General features: G+C 38.5%; 1 protein-coding gene and 1 long non-coding RNA gene across 5 annotated transcripts in view; one reads left to right on the forward strand and one right to left on the reverse strand.

The window, feature by feature from the left end:
- The window catches only part of zfhx4 (zinc finger homeobox 4), an 83865-nt gene that overhangs the window by 63509 nt on the left and 356 nt on the right, over nt 1–20000 (reverse strand). The window contains exon 1 of one of the 4 annotated variants that reach the window (XM_035414531.1): nt 16333–16716. The exons of 1 other annotated variant lie outside the window; for it this stretch is intronic. The gene's annotated coding sequence lies outside the window, so the exon portion shown is untranslated. Of the gene's footprint in view, nt 1–6329; nt 6432–14972; nt 15072–16332; nt 16717–20000 lie in introns of those variants that run through there. 2 more of the 4 variants (XM_035414533.1, XM_035414534.1) reach the window with 2 other exon arrangements.
- Nucleotides 15379–20000, forward strand: part of LOC118225697 — a 7718-nt gene continuing 3096 nt past the window's right edge. Inside the window, exons 1-2 of the long non-coding RNA XR_004764879.1 lie at nt 15379–15516; nt 18175–20000. The exon at nt 18175–20000 is cut by the window's right edge and continues 3096 nt beyond it. This is a non-coding gene — a long non-coding RNA (uncharacterized LOC118225697). The remainder of the gene's footprint in view (nt 15517–18174) is intronic.

Below are 20000 nucleotides of genomic sequence, written 5' to 3' on the forward strand. Positions count from 1 at the left end.
AAGGGGGGCCTTCTGCTACTGCACCCATATTTTAATTTTTAAGGGAATGCAGATAGAAAAAGACATCTGCCTGAGGTACCAATAATGTGGTTTCACCAGCGCTATATGTTCATCAAAGAATCATGAACATGAAAGTGATTCCATTGTTAAAAGAAACAATAACAACAACAGCCATCCCCCGTCCATTGCTAAACCTTGCAGCGTGGGGGAATTCTTGAGCTTGAATTTGCCTCACTACAAAGCAATTTTGAGGATTAATTAAAAAAACAACCCCTGGTCAAACAAGACAACGGGAAGCTCCAATGGATATTAAGCATCAGGAATGGATGCTTAAAAATCGTCCTTTTTTTTCCCAGACTGAAACATCTCTGCAGGTGAGTCAGAGAGAGCAGTGAACATCGTTCAACAAACATACAAAGATCAACTGAGACTGCAAAAATGAATGAAAACTATTTTTATAATATATGACATCAAATAAATTATATAATCACTTTAAAATTACATGTCACAAAGCAAGGTGTTAAATTTTGACTATTAGTATGACGTATGTTTGTCATGCAGTGTTTAGGAGGAAGACATAGTGTTTTCCTGTACTGTCCACCAATATAAAAAACTAACATAGGTCTGTAATAAGTGTGCAATGTTAGCACTGATTTACACTGTCTTGAAATGGTGAGAAAATGTGTAGCAGCATTTATGTCTGCAAAATGTATGTCTGAAAAACACACTTTTTACCAGTGATGCTCTTGCAAGACTATAATGTTATCCTATGATAATTCCACCATCTCCCCTGTAAGATCAGAAGGCACATCACAAAGCCAGCAGCAGTGCCTCAAGGGCCTGTGGGATGTGGGATGTGTGTGTGCATGTGCATGTGTGTGTGTGTGTGTGTGTGTGTTTGCGTGCGTGTCTGCGTGCGTCCGTGTGTGCTACAGACAGCATTCAAACATCGTGCAGCCGATTGCATCGCAAAATAACCTTCTTCTAAATGTACGAAATTACAAAACTTACTCAAAAAGGTTCAGCCCACCCCCCTCATCACACAAACATATACAAATATTTTTTTTGTTATTATTATGTTAACATACAGTTTCCAGAGCTTTCTTTTTCATTTGAATTTACTAGTTACAAAAAACAATACAAAATTGTTTGCAACGCACACAAACAGAGAATGGAAGCAATCTGTCATCCACGGTACAGTCCCGCTTACAACTAACTGAATATCAATATGAGGGAGGCTACTTTTTTAGCATGTAAGATCCCTGTGTGCAGTCCTGGACATAAAACAGACTGTTAAAATGAATAATGTATATCTTGACACTTGAAGTGCTAGGACGCCTCTATGGGATATGTCCGTCTCTCCGCTTTCCTGGCCAGGCATATGAATCATTACATGTTGATGAATTATAAAGTGTGGAACAAAGCGCTAAACAGCTGAGAGCTATACTTGTTTTGATATGAGCGTGCGGCTCATCGACGGCAACGCCACCTCCAGCCTTCGTATTGATATTCCTCCTTTGTAGAGCGATCATTCACAATCAGCTCCAAAGTTAGCGAGTGAAGTGCACCCATCCATTTCATCCAGATAAAAGCCCCAACGTGTAGCAGTAAGGCAAATGCTGGCTGTCAGTGGTATCTAGGTGTACCTAGCCTCTCAAGATGTCTGGCCAACCCCCAACAATCACTGTTTATCATCATAACAGAACGGTGCACTGAATCACAGTCAAACATTCCCTCAAACCAGCTGCCAAAATAGTAATAATACAACGGTTTTACAATCTAAAGTCACAAGTTTCCATATTTGCTTCATAAGCAGGAAGTGGAACACATTACATACCTTTCTCTTTACAAATGCTTCGTGTTTTTTTCCGCACCTTTTTGAATAGTGATTGCATATGATATTCTAAAACCAAACTATTCCTTACTGCACGTGGTAACTGAAACTGTGACACCCCCCCCCCCCCCCCAAACTCTCAAGTTGCTACGCCCTTTTCAATCCGCAAAGCAAAATAACAAAACCCTTCCCTGCACAAAGATGTTTTAGCTAAAATAAAAAGGGTTTTTTTCTAAACAATGAGGACCGGTCTCCCGGCAGTGAAACTGGTCCCATTCCCATTAGAACAAAGAAATAGCAAACACTGTTTCTACCTCTTTTTTTTAATTAAGATTGTCCCAGCCCTCTTCTACGGTCCATGGAGACATAGCCTGTGAAGTGATTAAAAAGAATGTGATCTGATCAAGAGAGGGGAATAATGGCAATGGAATGCTAGGTTTGCCAGAGTGTTAAATTCTTGGGAAAGAAGGCTAAAAGACTCCTTCCTCTATTGTTTTTCTCGCCCCCCCCACCCAGCCCCCCTCCATTCCATCTGCCTTTCACCAGCTCACAGAGGAGGACAGCAGGCATGGAAAGCCAGGGATTTCTTCCTTTTTTTGTTCCCCCTTGCACCCTCTCTCTCCCTCTATTTTCTTTTTAAAGAAACAGGTTGAAAGTTAGCACACTTGGCTCTCTCAAGTGCAGTTACAACTTGTAAAAGTCAAATAAGAAAAATAAACAAAATATCCCCGCATTATATCAGGTTTCTGAAAGGTCGTCACCACCTCTGCTGTGGCCTCTTCCCCGCCACCAAATCCTCTATCAAAATGTCATAGCGAGTTAGGCAAAGACAAAGGAGAGCCACTATGTGAAAACTGCACATATATCTAATCCTGACAATGCAGTGAATAGACCTTCACAAGTGTAATTATACTTGTTTATTTGTTACGATGTAGAAAGAACCGATGAAAAATCCATCAAAGTGGTATTATCGAGACATCAAGAGCTTCGTGGACCTTTAAAGCCATACCGAGGCTTAATTCTTCATTGTTGAAGTCCAAAAGAAAGGAGATTGCAAGAGAGAAAAAGACAAAAAGAAAAAAGGGTTTTGCTGGACTTCATAGGGCTCTTGCCAGTCTGCTTTTGTGCCCAGAGGTGTAATAGAAGATGCAGAAGATCTCCCCTGTGCCACAAACACATTTCAAGGCCGTCATTTCAAAGAGACACCGTATCATTACAGTCGGGCGTGGTGACTCCAATTCAAGAATCCTGTCGTACAAATTACTTTTCCACAAATGCCTTTTAGTACATAAAATGAAACAGCACCACAAAAAGTTGCTGTACTCCTCTTTCAAAGAAATAAATAAAATAGCATAGTGCTTGAATAGTAGTGACCACTTCTGTTCTAGTTACAAAACTACACAAATCAACAATTCAGTTCAGAATGTAGCAGAAGAGGTACACTTGAAAGTACCGGTGAAAAGTATTCTTAAAGTAACAGATGAAAACATAGAGTGACGTTGTTCAGAAGGCTGCAGAGTCACTTCAGAACATAAAAAGCACAACCTTAGCATTTCCAAATGCAGCTCATTTATTACTGATTCTATAAGCGCAGAGTTTCTGAAGGGAAAGGAAATCCTAATAAAAAAAATCTATTACGGTGTAAAGATGTACAGATTAAAAAAATAACTTGATCTCTGAATGGCCACACATATTGAGAAGCTAACTGAAGCAGGTCCTTTCACCTTCCTTTCACAAATAAGCGCTAACAATGAAGGAACCTTGATCTTTCAAAACATTACGTACCCTGTTAAAGATTTGAACAGAGACCAGTATCAAAGAAAAAATGCAATCTACATAGCTAATGTCTTTTTCAATTTAAAACAGAAAAGCTGTAATTTTTTTTCTTTTCTGGCAATCTGGAAACACTCTGGAGTTAATTACAGCTGATTCAAAGTGAACCGCACAAACAAAGGGCAGTCTATGTCCAGACAATTATACTGCATTAACCAGCTTAAAGCTTCCTGCTGATGTCTCTGAGCTCTTCTGTTACACCCTTCTACCTTCGCAGCACGAGGAAAAATGCCTCAGCGAGGAGGATTAATGAAGAGCACCAAGAAAGAATGTGTGACGACCTCTCATGACATGGTGAAAACTTTCGGCCCAAGTCACCACAAAGGGGAGGAGGTAATTAAGTTCGAAAGAAAGCCCCGGCAACAAACAATGACGCTGTGTCCTTCAGGAGACGTAGGGAAATTCGAAGGGGGGGGGGGGGGGGACAAAAATCGTTAACATTTATAATGACAGAAAGAAAAAAAAAGCAAAGGAGGGGCATCTGTGGAAAAGGAGAAAACAGGGCATTCCGTTTGGAGCTGCTCGCGTGTTTGCTGGCGCTCGCTTCATCCCGCTCAATTACGTTCAACGAGATATGAAACCAGATGTTACGTTCCGGTTCCCGTGACCACGCGAGGGCCAGTGTCTTTGTGCCTTTCCTCTGCACGGACAGCACACCCCGGTCCTAATGGGGCGCCTCTCGGATTAAACTTGTTAAGCTTTGCATATTTCACTTTAATTATGCTTGCGGAGAGAGGAGCGCGAGGGAGAGGAAGGAAGTTTTAATGAAACCCTTGTATCTGCCCTCTTCCCACCTGAGACAGATCAGCAGTCTTTGCATAGCTGAGATTTGTATATTTTGTTAAGATCCATCTCCCCGATGCAAATCAGTGCATTATTCTGCTTTTCAACTGTGCATGATGCCCCCGCTGAGTATTTAAGCCTAATTAGCAAAGCTGATTTGTTATTTTCAAGCTCAGAAATGAAATAGCACGCCCACAGACACACGCGAGGGCACACAAGCACACACTTGCAAAAACAGGCAGGCTCACACACACACACACACACACACAAGGAGAAAGAGAGGAAGTGCCAAATGAAAAGATTCCACATTTCATACTTCAAACTTGAACAAAAAGCAGCGTTACTCTCCGATTCATTCAGCTAAAACTTGTGTGCATCGCGATCTTTCCACCGTCCAATGATACGTCAACTGTGCGTAAGTTTTATTTATGCTGCCTTCAGAGGAAAAAAGGACTCCACTTTTCCTGTTGAATGTGATTTTTTCCATGGCGTATGAGAAATAAGAGAATCTAATTGTGGCTTTGTCAGCCTCATGTTCGGTAATCACCCTCTCTTTGTCTAGCCCATGCAAAGCAGGATTAGAGTTAAAATGATGACTGCATAATCCCTTTGATTTCCCTGCGCTAAATAAATATTAAGCTACTGGTCAATCATGCCCTTGTGAGGTACAATGCATACAATATGAAAGCGCTTACGAGTTACATAAATCACGGTTTTAATCGCAACCGTTTGAAAGCAAAAGCGCCCAGCTCCGCCCAAACTCTAAATAAACAAATAAATAAATAAAAGATTTACAAACCAAAGTTTATAATCCTACTGAACCTAAATTCCCAAGCCTACATGTCTTTACAAAAAAAAAAAAAAAAACATTTTATCAAGCTCAAATGACTAAATCACACTTCTGTTTGTTAGACTGTTCTCTCTTTCAATATCAAACTATGCCCCTTGTGGCTCGGTAGGCCCTCTGCCTTCCTTACCAACATAAAGGAAATATCATGATGTATGTGCATGCAAAAATACAGTGGGACCTTTTACCAACAAGAAATCTCAACTCCAATTTAGTTGCAAGCTCCATAATGCACCTTCCACACCACCGGTATTTATATAAAAGAATGAACTAGAAAAGGAAAACATACAAAATAGGGTCAGACAAACAGTAGCCCACGCAGAGAGACGAGCCAGGCCTTCGTCTTCAGGTGTATCTCAAAGCTTCAGAGTGCAGGGAATATCGCAGCACACAGTCGATACATTTGCAACGACTGGTCTCCGACAACACCTTGTTGTTGGACATTGAGATGTTCACAGTGTTTCTCAACCCCAGGTTTTATGTGCTCAGTGCAAATAGGATGCACATCAAAACCTGATCTATTATGAGACAGCAGGGGACATGTGAAGATCCTGGTCTCATCCTTGTTACCAGAGAGAGCTTCCCTGAGATTCACAGTTAGGGTAGCTTCTTTCTGGTCTTTCTTTTCTTTTGGCTGATATACATTCAGGAAACACATTGGATTAATTCAAATAAGAAGCATTCCTTTTTCGGTAAAGAGTTAAGAGTTACCTTAGGGTTTGGATTTTGGAGACAGACAACTGAGGAACCATTTCTGACCAGTGACAATGACCTTTCCCACTGTCATCTTCCTCATCTTCCCAGATTAACAATAAAAGTGTAAAGTTCAAGCCAAGCTCTGAAGCCTCAGTTTCAAGGTTGTCTCTCCTGTAATTATCTTTATGAACATAATCACAGGCTAGGTATTGCAGCAGACATTCCAAAGCTATTAGCAATGTGCTAACCCAGGAGCTATTGAGGATGTCTCACAAAATATTTACAATAATATGTGCTGGAAAACATTGTTAAAATGATATATTTCGGCAAGTTTACCTTACGCAAAAGATGAATCCTGTTCTTCCGCAATGCTCTTTAACACTGAGACCATACGAGTGATAACCCAAATTTTGGAACTTGCAAAATTACTAATTAACTTAAAGTTTGAGACTATATTTAATTATGGAGCTCCCAAAATGAACTTTGGACCAAACGCATTTGCTTTTTAAACAAACAGAATTCTAACAGATGTTGTGAGTTTAGACTCCACTTGTGAGTTTAGACTGAAAAAAAAAGAAATACCCCATTTGTTTTCCAAGTCACCATAAGGTTACCACTTCTTGAAAAACACGAGGTACTTAAAAGGGCCAAGTTGAAAAAGTCAACATTTTAATTGGATTTCACTACAAACAAACAACTGTCAGCGACAATCAGTTCAACTTCAGATTCAGGACACCATATTCCTTTTTTAAAATAAACTTGATGTCATGCAAACTAAGAATCAAATTACCAGTAACTCTGGAATTGGAATATAGCATTTATGACACTTCTTTTTCAAAAGCGGAGCATCTGCATTTTGGCATGATCATAATTTCATGAAATATGTTCAAATGTTACAGATCAGTGTTTACTTAAATTATCCTTTTTTTTTCTTTTTTATTACTTTTGGGATGAAATACCCACTGTTTCACGACCACATGTGCTATGATGAAAAGGGATTGGTTCTAGTATGAATTGTCACAGATTCCATTTGAATCCTGCATGATGAGTTGCTCTCCACTGCTACCCATTTATAAGTGAAGTGCACAGCACAGAAGGCCACTGAGTGTTCTTGTCCTTCTTTAGACCTCAACAAGACATTGGGTGCATTGTGAGGTCAGTGACGGCCTAGAACATTAAATGAGCCCTGAATCAGCATAACACAGAGTTAATTAAACCTGCTTACAAACACCGTAAAAGGAACGCATGCTGCTTGCATTTATGCATTGAATGTGAAAACACAAGGGAGAGATCAATTAGCCCGACTATCAAATGCCATGCGTTCATACCCACGCATGTAAAATATATTTTAAACAGTGTAATACGCAAAGTACACAAAGTACACAAATGCACATGGCAACATTTAAGAGATTAGTTTGGCAAAATCTTAGCTTGGGCTTTTTAAAGCACTTGATGGTTAGCTAGCTACAGTGCACTGACATAACTTGGTACTAATAGCAACAAATCTCCTCACAGGACATCACTGCTGTTCTCTTTCTTTAATGTTGAATTAACAACTCTGTGACTTGCCATTTATACATATTGCTGGATCTTTTCAAAAGCCTCTGATTTGATTTAAATGAAATACAGCAATGGGCTTCAATTTTCCCTAATGGTTTTTTAACACAGTTTAAAAAGATCCCTTTTTCCCTCTTTGAACTTTTTGAATTATTACCACTATGCAAACCCATCTACGTTTGGATCCCTATAGGAGGTAGGTGGAGATGGGGGGGTGGGGTGGTTCACTGCCTGCTGAGAGTTAAAAACCCCCAACATGCCCCAGCACCTTGATTTATCTCCTTAAGCCTAAACAGATATTTTGTGGGCCCTCCGTTTCACAACTGGAATGGCATCTAGTTTCCATTTCTTAAAGGGCAGTCTTCAAAAGCTGTGCATTTCAAAAACATTGTTTTCTTTGCTTAGATTTGTATAAAAGTGGGGTGACTACAAAAAAATATTTTGTTGTATAGTTTAGCTCTTTACTGCTTGCACGTCATAAGAAAATCTGACAAATAAATAATACATGCAATATTTAGAAGACCAATTATAATGGCTACTATTTCTGTATTTTTTTTAGAAAGAAAAGTGTCTATTCTAGTGCCATCTGCTTTTTTTACTGCTGGAAAGTCTAAAAACTTTTCTAAAGCAAATAATTAAAGATTATTCCAGTCTTGATGCCAGACCCGTCTGAGACAGGATATGAGAAGGCTAGTATTAACTAAATACTTCTCTGGGGGATTTCTGTAGCTGCACTCAACCTCTGGCCCAACATAAACACTGGGACAGTTGTGCGTCTGGAGTGATCTTCTCTCCCCACAGGTGGAATGGCCATGCTAATCTCCTCATTTCATGTTACGCAGGAATAAGTGTGCCTCTTGCATATTCATGAGGCCGGGTCTAAATTATCTGTTTATTTAAGATACCACAGTCATACATATTTAATTATCTTCTCATCCCACTCATAATGGGCCATAATGTGGTTGTTATTCACACCCAGTTGGAGGGAAATGTATTCATCGCCAATCTGTATATAAATGATGAAGAATAGGGGGCTTGCGTTTGCCTCCATATGAAGACAGAACACAAAAACAACAACAACAGGCACAGTAAACTTTCCCCCGCCATGTTAATGGGAACCGTGCCCTCTTGTGCAAATGAAGGATGATGCCCCACACAGTGTGGAGTATCGGTCATGAATAAATCAGAGGAAAGCCGAAGTGGTGCCCGTCATTTGCTTGTTGACAGCAGACACTTAAAAAAGGGCTGTGTGACCAACAACACTTAGAACATCATTATGCCCCCCCCCTCCCCTTTTGAACCCCCCGTCTCATTTTTTGTGAAGAAAACCTCTGCCATTCTTTCCCCTTTCTGAAGCAGAGTTTGCCCTCGCTGCTTTTTTCGCCACGTCAAGTGTCTATTGGTACTTCATTTGATGGCCGCTTGCTGACTGCGATGAGTGGCAGGGAGGTTCTCTCGTTTCAGTAGCACTGTCTCATCTCACAGTTTATCCTCTCCTTCCCCATAGCCCTCCTGAGATATACAGCAGCCCGCTCAAAATGGTGATTTCTTTCCCATTTGCTGTTTGGTTTAAAAATGGCACCCGCAATGTGCCTCTTCCAAAGCCCAGAACACAAAGTTTCTAGAACATATAAATAAAACTGTAATTGTTTTGTAATATGGCACTCAAAATGTCCAATCCAAAAACCATAAATTTATTTCATTTGTGGGAGCTCTGAGATTAACAATACAGGGGATAGATTAAAAATACAGGCTTTTAAAATAATATGCAACAATTTTATGAAAGTAGCATAAAATCAGCAATTGGCAGAGTTCTCAAATTGTTACATTGCTAAACACTGCCGGTGAACTTCAGAACTATGAAGGCAAAGTCCACAGGCCGTTTCTCTCCCAGCCCCAAAGTCGCTTACCCTCCCTTTATTGTTGCCTTTCGTGGGCTCGAAATGTAGACACAGAATCTAAACAGAAACACAGAACCATAGATGATGTCTCAGGACCTGCATGCTGGCAGCAAAAACCCGATAACCTTGAACTACAGACGGCATCTGCGTTCGTACAATACATGCCAGGGCGAACGAGCAGGAAAACCAGGCCCCGTTTGGATCGTCAACCCTGATTCGTCAAAATCACTCACTGCACTCTCTCGACATGCGGCAGAAGCAAGATACTGGGGAATTCTATGAACACAGCTGCATTTGCACAACCAATACATCTCACTCATCTAGTTTAACCTCAACTCCAGGATAAAAAAGTATTAAACCCTATTCGTTTGGACTAAAACATAGGCCAAAGTAGTTCTATCCTATTTTTTCCCCCTAGCTTACGAAATGAGCTTTTGATTATAAATGAACAACAAAATTGTAGATAACATAATTTCTAAGACAATTTCTTAACTATATTTTAGCCAGATATATTATGTTATATGCAAATTAGATTTAACCAGATAATTAAAAATAAAAACATCTCATTATGATGACAAAAAAGTAATGCAATCCCAACTGGGAAAAGACCAATGGCAAAAAACATAAATAATTGATTCATAATGATAACTGCATTCAATAATTCAATTTTTCAATAAGAACAAATAATTATTTCCCTGTGATGGCACACCCCTGCCATAGCAACCCGAATGTCTGAAATCTGATGCTCTCCACTTCATGTAGTTTTACATTAAATCACATGAGTAACTATTAGTTTCCTATCACACAGAGAGCACAAAGATATTTTAGCTATATTTAAGCTGATGGATACAAGTCAAAAATATCTTAATGGGTGTGGAAGCCAGTACAAAGAGTACAATAAAGCTGGCACACCAGACACACATCAACATCTAGTAAACTGTGTCAGAACTTGTTTGAATGAGACTCAACTTAACAATTACAATGACCTAGAGCGCCGCGGAGCCTTTTTAAAATGCAACGGCATACATAATTATTCACACTATACTCCATTCAGAGGGAGTAAAAAGACTGACATTCTCACCTTTACAATCAACTCAACACACTTCCTCTTCTGACTGCAAGAACTATTAAGCTCTGCACGTTATTATGGAGTATATTATATTGGGCCAACATATAGTATGGCTTTGTCTGAACAGATCTATAAGCACGGATACATTTCCTTTTCTATGACAACAAACGACCCAAAATTAACATATGAAAAGCTTGTTATGGTGCATAAAATGTCAATAGCAGAAGATTCCATCTAATAAAGAGGGGGAGACATTCTCCGACACAAGACGATTTCTTTTGTGATGGTTTATTCTCAGCCGGAGAGATCCTTTCCACAGGACAGATTTAATTCCAGTGACACTGCACCATGTCACACTTCCTGCTGTCGTGCTCAGAACCGATGTAAGCACGTAACATTAGTCAGCTTTCAAAGCAGGAGAATTCAGGCAAGTGTGCATTTGCATTTTGAATACACAAATTAATAACTTTCAACCGATTCAGAATACGAGCTGCATATTCAAGGTCACTACGCTACCCAGACATATGGCAACAGCAGCACTTGTCATTAACATTCCGATCTCAATATTTAGTCAGATACTCCAAGAGTATACGTAAGTGTACAAAACCTTTGTTTATCAGCCCATAGCTGGGTCATTACCATACATATTACTTCACGTGACAAAATCTGAGGGCATCTTGGAAGGCTTTGGAAATATGAGTCTCTGCTTGTTGTCTCAAGTCCTCAACAAACACATCTTTAGGGAGAGCCCGGCACAGGAATAAAGAAAGAAGCGCAAGCATTTTCATCTTCCTTTCATCTCAGTCATTCAGTCAACCATTGAATGCCCCATTCAACACTGCCTTTCATTATGCAAAAAAATGCTAATCCTTTTCCGATGCTTTCACACTTGTATAAACCCCCATTCCTTACACAGAAAAGCAATTATATCAGTTTACATTTCTGTCAAAAAACAGGATTAATGCAGGAATACTAGCATACTCTTTGGGTTTCCCATCTTCATCTATAGGAAACCAGAGATTATTAGCAAAAGTGTCTTTTTGCTATGTTATAATGGATTTGCTTTAAAGATGTGATTTAATTAGCCAAAGGGAGGGTGGGGGAAAGACAGTTTTAGTTGCTGTGGAAACTCTTTTCAGTGACAAAGCTGACCTTCCCTTTGCCAGGGCCTGAATAGAATGAGTCTCAGTCTGGTCTATTAATCAGAAACAAATTATGAAAGAATGTTGCTGGACTGAATGATACTGCCCTGTCTCGGAAGAACCAGCAGCAGCCAAGATACATTGTCCTCTGCATGTATAATGTGGAGCCATGACAAATGAGACAGAAAGACAATACATTTGCATATGCAAATTCCCACACAAGGGAAACGTGTACAAACAAGTGTCATTGTAAGGTGGATTAAGCAACCAAGGCTTTCTTTTTTGGGGGGCACACTACAGCCGGGGACATTAGTCAGCACAATTAACCAAGTCTCCATGGAGACTAATGAAATTCTGCTATGGTACGACTTAAATTAGATAGCTAGTTATGCGTTTCCACAATACAACTTCAAATCCATTATTTGATAGCGAACAATATGCCGTTTGTACTCAGCTGATCTCCGCCAGCTGAACAAGCCTCTAAGTTGACAATTTGCATATGTTAATATAATTAAGTACTAATTACATGAAACTTGTACATATTCGCATGTGCTTTCCCTGGGCGCTTTGGAGTTTGAACCCCATCCAAGTCTTTAACCCTTCAGACAGCTTCTGAGCAGAAGAGGCTCTGCGTGTTACAGTACAGCCTCAGGGCTGACACAAAAAGGCCCCCGCTTAATACATTAAGCCTGCTCCTGACTCCTCAGCTTTCCACCCACAGCCACAGTCCTTGGACCTGGGCATGTTTTCCAGCCCCGCAACCCAGACAAAATTCAATTGGCCCATCAACAAAGGCTGAGCAGCTCTCGAATAACGAAGTTAGAATTTTCCAATGATTACAATGACAATCCAAGAGAAATGCAGGTACACCACAAATGGATACCTCGAATCTCAGCAACAGCAACCCCTCTACAAATGAGCATCTAATTAATATTTGCAAAAGACAATTAAGCAATGCTAATTACTTTGACAGAGTTAATTAAATATAATTACATATTTTTCCAGAAGCGACATAATGATCACTTCAGAATTAATTCTAATGGGATTCAAATTCATTACACTGAGTTATGCGTATGCTGTCACAAGTAAGAATAAATGCTTTGAAACACTGGTGGAGAGTTACTTTGAAAAATATCAAAATAAAACAATAATGACAAAAATGTCACACCTTACAGCCAAACAAGTCACCATTTGAAATTTCAACGTATATTCATTTTAAGAAACGCAAAGTAATGCGATGAAATTAAAGGCCCCATTGTGCTTCACTATGCACATTTCTTTTAGCAAGCTAAATTAAATGAGCATGTTCAAAGGGTTAGGATGGAACATTTCACACAGAATGGAAAAAATGTTGTATCACATGAAATTTATGCAGCTGTGTGGAACTTAGTCCAGATGGTTCAGGAGGGATATAAAACAAACACCAAATGATAGACAATAGACCGTCCCCCCATATCGTACAATAAGGCAGGAATCTCAGAAAACATAGCGGCTAAACACAATTTTTGCACCACAGTGAAGCCTTCCATGATTATAAATCCTCAATAAAGAAACTAAATGGTTCATCCATTGTTGTTTACATCTTTACTGGTAAGTGTTTTGTTTCAGCTATCTTTCAGTGTAAAAATCCACAAGGTACAAGGGAATGTAAAATTTAAATACATTCCTAACCATCCCCGTACAATCAGACACTCGAGCATTCGCGTGGATATCCCTCAGTCTTTACATCATTTTGAAAGTAGAATAAATATACTTTGCAACAAACAAATGATAAAACGAGTGAGAACAGTGAACAGATGAAAGAGTGCTTATGTTTTACATACATCAATTCAAATTATTTTGGTTTCAAATGGAGCAAAAATGTGTAGGTGACAGGTTTGTGTGTGTGTGTGTGTGTGTGTGTGTGACGGGGGGGGGGGGGGGGGGGGGTGGAAGTGGGGGATAAGCTTCTGCTTAAAACGAGTCAATATTATTACCACAATGTTTTAAGTATTCAACCGGATACATATTTCTCTCACAACCTTTTACTCAAATTAGGTTTGGTAATGTCACACAGCACTGACTGGCATCTGCTTGCCAGTGCCTTTGGATTTTCTGTGTAGAGCATTAAAATGCTGCAAAAGGCTTGTTGCAAGCTTTTCTGCAGTGAAGGATTTTAAATCATCCAGCCTCTTCTATTAGACTTGAGACTTATTGAGGTAGAAACCATAAAAAATGAAGAAGGGAAATTTAATCCCTGAAATATTGATTTGCACATTAATATCATATAGGCAGAGGGCAATTTGGCTTCATGGAAATGACACATTGTCGACCCTTGGAGAAGCCTGAGCCAATCTTACTGCAGAACATGTCTGAATCTGAAGAGTTATTAAGGGCTTCCCTCCTCTGCTTTATGAGATTTCTCACTGCCTAGCTTTGCAATCAGAAATGTATTATCTTAAAAGACATACACAAAGACAGATAAATAATACATCCTTTGTAGATAATGGTTTTAAATACACTACACACCGGGTCATGTTACAAATGCATTATTTAGAGTACAAGCAGGAAAAAAAGAAAATTAAAATTTCCACCCTTTTAAGATAAATTTCAGCATAAAATACCTTAGCTTGCCAGCAGTTTTGCACAATGAAAACCGACTCTGTATAAAAAGCTTTTTTTATTGCTGTGTATAACTAAAAGTATGAAATGTATCGAACAGACAGTTCCTATAAGGTACAGCAGACTAGACAGCTATCCCTGTATTCCTATGGCTGAATAAATAAACGTCGAGATAAAGCTGGTAAATATAGACTAAGAAATTACAAATAGGTATCAAAAAGAAGTTGAGTCATACAAAATCGCTATTATAACAGTCTACCATAAGAATAAAAAAGAAAAACAATTTCCCTTAATAAATAAAGTGAGCATTTTACTAAAACTCAATTCCACAAAATACTACTACTACTGATATTAACAATAATAATAATAATAATAATAATAATAATAATAAAATTTGAAAATTATTTTATAACTAACTGCACTATACCGTATGATTTAATATGTTACTACTACCAAAACACCATAACAATCTAATAAGAAATTCAGGGAAAATCGTGCATTCCACCAAAGATAGAACAAATGTGTATGTGTTTATTTCGAAAATATTTAATTTAAATCCGGTTGTTGGGATTTGCCTATCATGTTAGAAAATTAGATCCCCTTTATAAAATCCGTAAAGCCAGAAAAAGTAACTCCACGGAAATATTGATATTTTGTTAGAATACTAGGTACTGGAAATCAGAGAGCGCTGATACAGGCTGTTACATACCCAGGTTTACGCTGTGCTTGTCTACTGCCTTGTTTTTTCTTCGCTCTCAATGCAAGCGATCGATGCCCCTGTCACTGTCGCGTCCCAATCGGAGCCAGTCTCTGCCTCAAACTAACCAACTACCAAAAAGGCAGGACTCCCACTGCATCCCCTCGTTATTTTTGGTAAGTGAGACAAAATAATAACACTTCGTACGATGAGGAGCCAGGATTACACAACACTAAAAAATTACAAGGACAATTCACGTTGGGGCAAAGATGTGACTTCACGGAAGGGAGTAAAAAGGAAAAAGTGAAGATTGCGGGAAGAGGACAGCTGTCAAAAATGGATTTTGGTACTGATGAAAGTTTGTCCATGTCGTGGTCTTTTTAAAAGATCCATGTTCTTTCTTTCGATAAACACTAAAGAATCTCCGGGAGGTGGTTTGTTTTTTCTGTATCTACAGGACCCGCTTGATGTTAGTTGTATCCGACCAATCGGTCTCCGTTTTCGGCTACACGGTCATCCAAGCCGTCGTAAAGGGATACTCCTTTGCTCATCGCAGGTAACAAAATGCTCAAATACAATAAATAGTTTCATAAACGGACATTAAATTTCGGTTCATGCCACATAAAAAGCCATTTATTTCCCGAATCAACCAAAACTGTCTCATTCTAAAACAGGGTAGTATAGCTACTATGAATCTCTCTTTCTTCCCGTCGCATAGGCTAATACAAGTGTAGACTGCTCGGTTAAACGTTATACTGTATCCTAAAGTAGAGTTGTTAGCCAGAAGAAATATTGCCTGAAATGCAAAATAGTTGTAGCCTATGTATCTCTACTTCGAAGTACAGCGTGAGATCAAATCCACCGCTCCGATCGCTACTAATAGAATCTGTATTCTATAAAGCCAAGTCTCGAACTATCTGAAAATAATGCAAAACCGTCATGAGTGTGAAATCGGACCTCGACTTGCTATAGCTGGAGATAAGTAGGATACTACATGTAGATATTTGTTTTTTCCTTTCTGAAAGTGCCAATTTTATTATAAATGGTGTAATAATGTTAAGTATCATAAAAGGTCGGACAAACGTAGCTAGCTAGTTGCTGAAAGGGTTTTTCTGAGTGATTCTGTCACTCATATCGTATAAGCTACCTCTGGACAGTTAACAGCTCTTAAAACGAGACGAAATGGCTTGCATAAACAAACCGATACACGTTTTAAGGTAGACTGCTACCTAAAAAGAAATCGCATCGAACAGCTGTTATCTGGAGAGCGGAATATCAAAGATTGTGCTGGATCAGCCTAGAAAGATAATCAATACTCGACCTAAATTTAACACGAACTACTCGATAAAAGTTAAAGAAAAAAAAAACTTACTTTCTTCCCCCTAGCAGTCCCCTCCGCTTCTTCTCCTGCTATTTTTTTAAATATCAAAACAAGTCACATCCAATGATCACAAAAGTTAATAACAAAAAAAGGAAAAATAATAATCCTTCAACTTTATAGGAAAAGAATAAAAAATAGGAATAGTAAGAAGATGAAGCGATCCTTTGGGTCCGGCTGGTAAAGCATGTGTCGACCGCTGCCTTGCAGTTTAGGTTGTGGAGGGGTTGGGAAAAGGAGGAAAGGAAATGAAAATCCGATATGTCTTTATTCTGCTAATTATTATCGTTTTAGCCCTGTTTAAAAAAATGGCTGATTAAGTTGAGTGCGCATGTCTTTGTGTGTCTATTCCCGATATGCACTCTGGGAATGAGAGAGAGAGAAAGAGAGCGAGAGAGCGAGTGGAGCGAGAGAGAGAGAGAGCGAGGTGTAATTAGTGAGGTGATCAACAGTCTCCACATTGCAAATGACGCCCTGTTTCAACTTAGAGAGCTGGAGGGCTACAAGGGCCAGATATACAAAAATGATCTAATGGGGGAAATCTTTAAGGTACACTGAATAGATTAATGTGAGACCCAACAACGAAAGATCGGAGTATTCAAGAATTATACAAAATCGATCTTTTTTCAAGAGGAAAAGACGCTTGCATAGTCTGTGTTATAAAGAAAATGAAGCTACTGCGTACGTTTTTAAAATGAACTATATACCGGTAGGACTATGGAGACGAACCATACTTTATTTTTGCAGAACACACTAATGTGATTTATACAACATAGGCCTATATAAGTGCAGTCAGGTCAAATTAAGGAAAGAGTTGCTTTAATCACACAGTGTGAGGGTAAAAATATACATTTATTGTGCTTAAAACCCAAGTTCACCTAAACAGATATCGTATTATCACATCATTGATACATTGGCCATAATACTGAAAATATGAAACTGTGTTCACTAGAGATTTGCAATGTTGCCTGGGCACTAAGGTATAAGGGTTATGCTATGTGTATGTATGTATGTATGTATGTATGTTGTATATGTAAATATGTGCGAGTGTGTGTGTGTGTGTGTGTACTTTGTATGTCTGTGTTTTTGGGTTGTTGACACAACTAAATAGGCTGCATTAAAATGAAAGTTGACGAATAATCCGTATATCCAAATCCTTAATACTTCAGAAAGCCTAGGAAAAAATAACTTTAAAAAATACTGCTATTATTTTTAGTTCGCTGGCATGGGATACAGTATATAAGGGCAAACGACGTGCGCCTGTTTATGAATAAGAGTTACCTGCTATGTTAGTTATGTTGGAAAATATATTTATTTATAAATTAATATTTATATGTGTGTGTGTGACAAAAATATTTAAATTTTTAAAATATGAAAGTGTCTTTGTCTATATATATATATATATATATATATATATATTTGTGCATAGCCTACTATCAAATACCAACTCAATCGCGAATACATATGGAATCTGCGATCGAAGACCTTTATGTAAACATGTACCAAAATCTATACTTATGTACTGGAACATCTAAATGCTGTCAACAAGGCTATACATAAACACAAGGAGAAGCATCTTTATGAAACAAAATATGGCCTAATAAAGTTGGACTTTGTTGCCTTTGAACCCTAATGCAAGAATTAGCGTAGCCATAGTTTTTCTTTTTTATATATTTTTTTCTTGAAGAGGATGCCCGACTCCTTGCCTTTTCATACATTCAGCATAGCATGTGCAGTGCATGTAAAAAGTTTTTTTCTTTTTTTTTTAAGTTTCAGTTTCAAGGCATACATTTCTTTTCACGCTGATCCTTTATTTCTCTCTTTGTCTCCTAATAGACGCTATCGAATAGAGACCCTACAAGATGTTAATCGTGGAGAAAATCAAGAGATCGCCTCTCCTTTATGAAAAAATCGAAGGAGGTGAATTGAGTGAACTGGGTTTCCGGATCTAATGATAAGGATGCTAGCAAGACTGTTGCCGCAACAACACTGGATCCCCTTAGCCTGTCCTTGGATTGTTATGTCTAAGTCTCATTTGGTCTTCGGCTCGGCGAAAGGTGGTCAACAGAAGCGATGTATTTCCACCCTGATCTGTGGTTGCTAGCCCTCCGGGGAAACGAAACTGCGAGCACCAAGTGACGAAGCAGTGGGCTGGGAGTATGGATACGAACGGTACTGTCAAGAGGGGATTTAAGGAAATAAACGGAAATATAGGCTAATATTTTATTCCTTCTGCTTTATAATGGAAGCTAAAGATTTTGACGGTGTTCTATGCAAATGTTTGCGTTTAAGGAACAGGCTATATTTCATAAGAGCCACGAAGAGGACTGTTTAACAATTGATTTTAACAACTCGCAACTTTTCAGAGGATATTTTCAAAACGGTACCTGGCTATTCATATACTGTGATTCATTCATGTTTGTTTCTCTCTTGTTTTCTTTGAAATGTTTTTTTAAAAGAGGAAAATGAGTAAGAATAATATGAGTGATGCCCTCTTATCTGAGCTTCAGTCACTTCCAAATCCCCTAACCCTCCCTTCTACTCTCTTCATTCCTAGGCTACTGACTCCCGTGTCTGCTTGACAAAGACTGTGTTAACTTCAGTAACATTTCGCTCCACTTCCCCATTTCCGCATCCTCAATTAATTAGTTGTGGCCTAATTATGTGTATGCATGTTTGTTTGTGTGAATGGAGCCTGCTTCTGAAACGATGCTTTTCTGAAATATAAAACATAATGTAAAATGTTTATGTATTACAGGGGAGTAATCTGGCAAACGAATGATATTAATAACAATATAGATCCAGTTTTCTTGTTTCTACTCGTTGTATATTAACCGATGTATTTTTTAACCCTTTCTGGTTCAAATTACGACTATTTTTTACGACAATTTCATTAAAATTTCCATCGTGGGCAACAAAGTAATCTATCTTTAGTCGAGCAAACTGTAAATAGCCTACATCCGGTAATGTTTTATTTTTTCACCGTATTCGAACATTCTGAATACATCGCATTCTATGTATCAGATGGTCTTCTGTTATTTAAAGAAAAGGGTACATGGCCAAAACGCCTGGCGCCCTCTGGGGTCTAAAAGGTCACAGTCCTACCCACCCCGGCTCTACAAATCGACCTCAAGTGTAAAGAGTACCATACTGCATCCAAAACCGGCATCAACAAATACTTTAAGTTAGTAAAGTAGGAATGCAATGAATGTGTGACCTTATGGAGCAATAAACAAACAGCTTGAAACTGGAAATGTCATTGCAGCCACACACATGAAAACGCATTATTGAACGTATAATATTCATTAAAAAAATGAAAGTCCACACCAGTGTAATGAAATCAAATCCCAAAATTTTCCATCAAAGTGTAGGCTATATAATGACTTTCTACGACAAACATTTTAGTGATTGAAATGAATGATAAAAAATAAACACTGTTCTTGAGCACTCATATCTTTTACTATGGCAAGTCATATTAGTGCAGATAAATCCTAACCATACCGTATTTATACAAAAAATAAAGAAAGAAATATAAAGAAAATCATAGAAGAAAAAAAAAACAAATAAATAAAAAATCACAAATTCAGCATTAAACAATCTTCCCGAAATAACGCTAAAAATCCAATATAAATAAACCATAGCTTTCAGACACGAAACTGGAA

Source organism: Anguilla anguilla, chromosome 4, assembly GCF_013347855.1.
Source record: "Anguilla anguilla isolate fAngAng1 chromosome 4, fAngAng1.pri, whole genome shotgun sequence".
Taxonomy (NCBI): domain Eukaryota; kingdom Metazoa; phylum Chordata; class Actinopteri; order Anguilliformes; family Anguillidae; genus Anguilla; species Anguilla anguilla.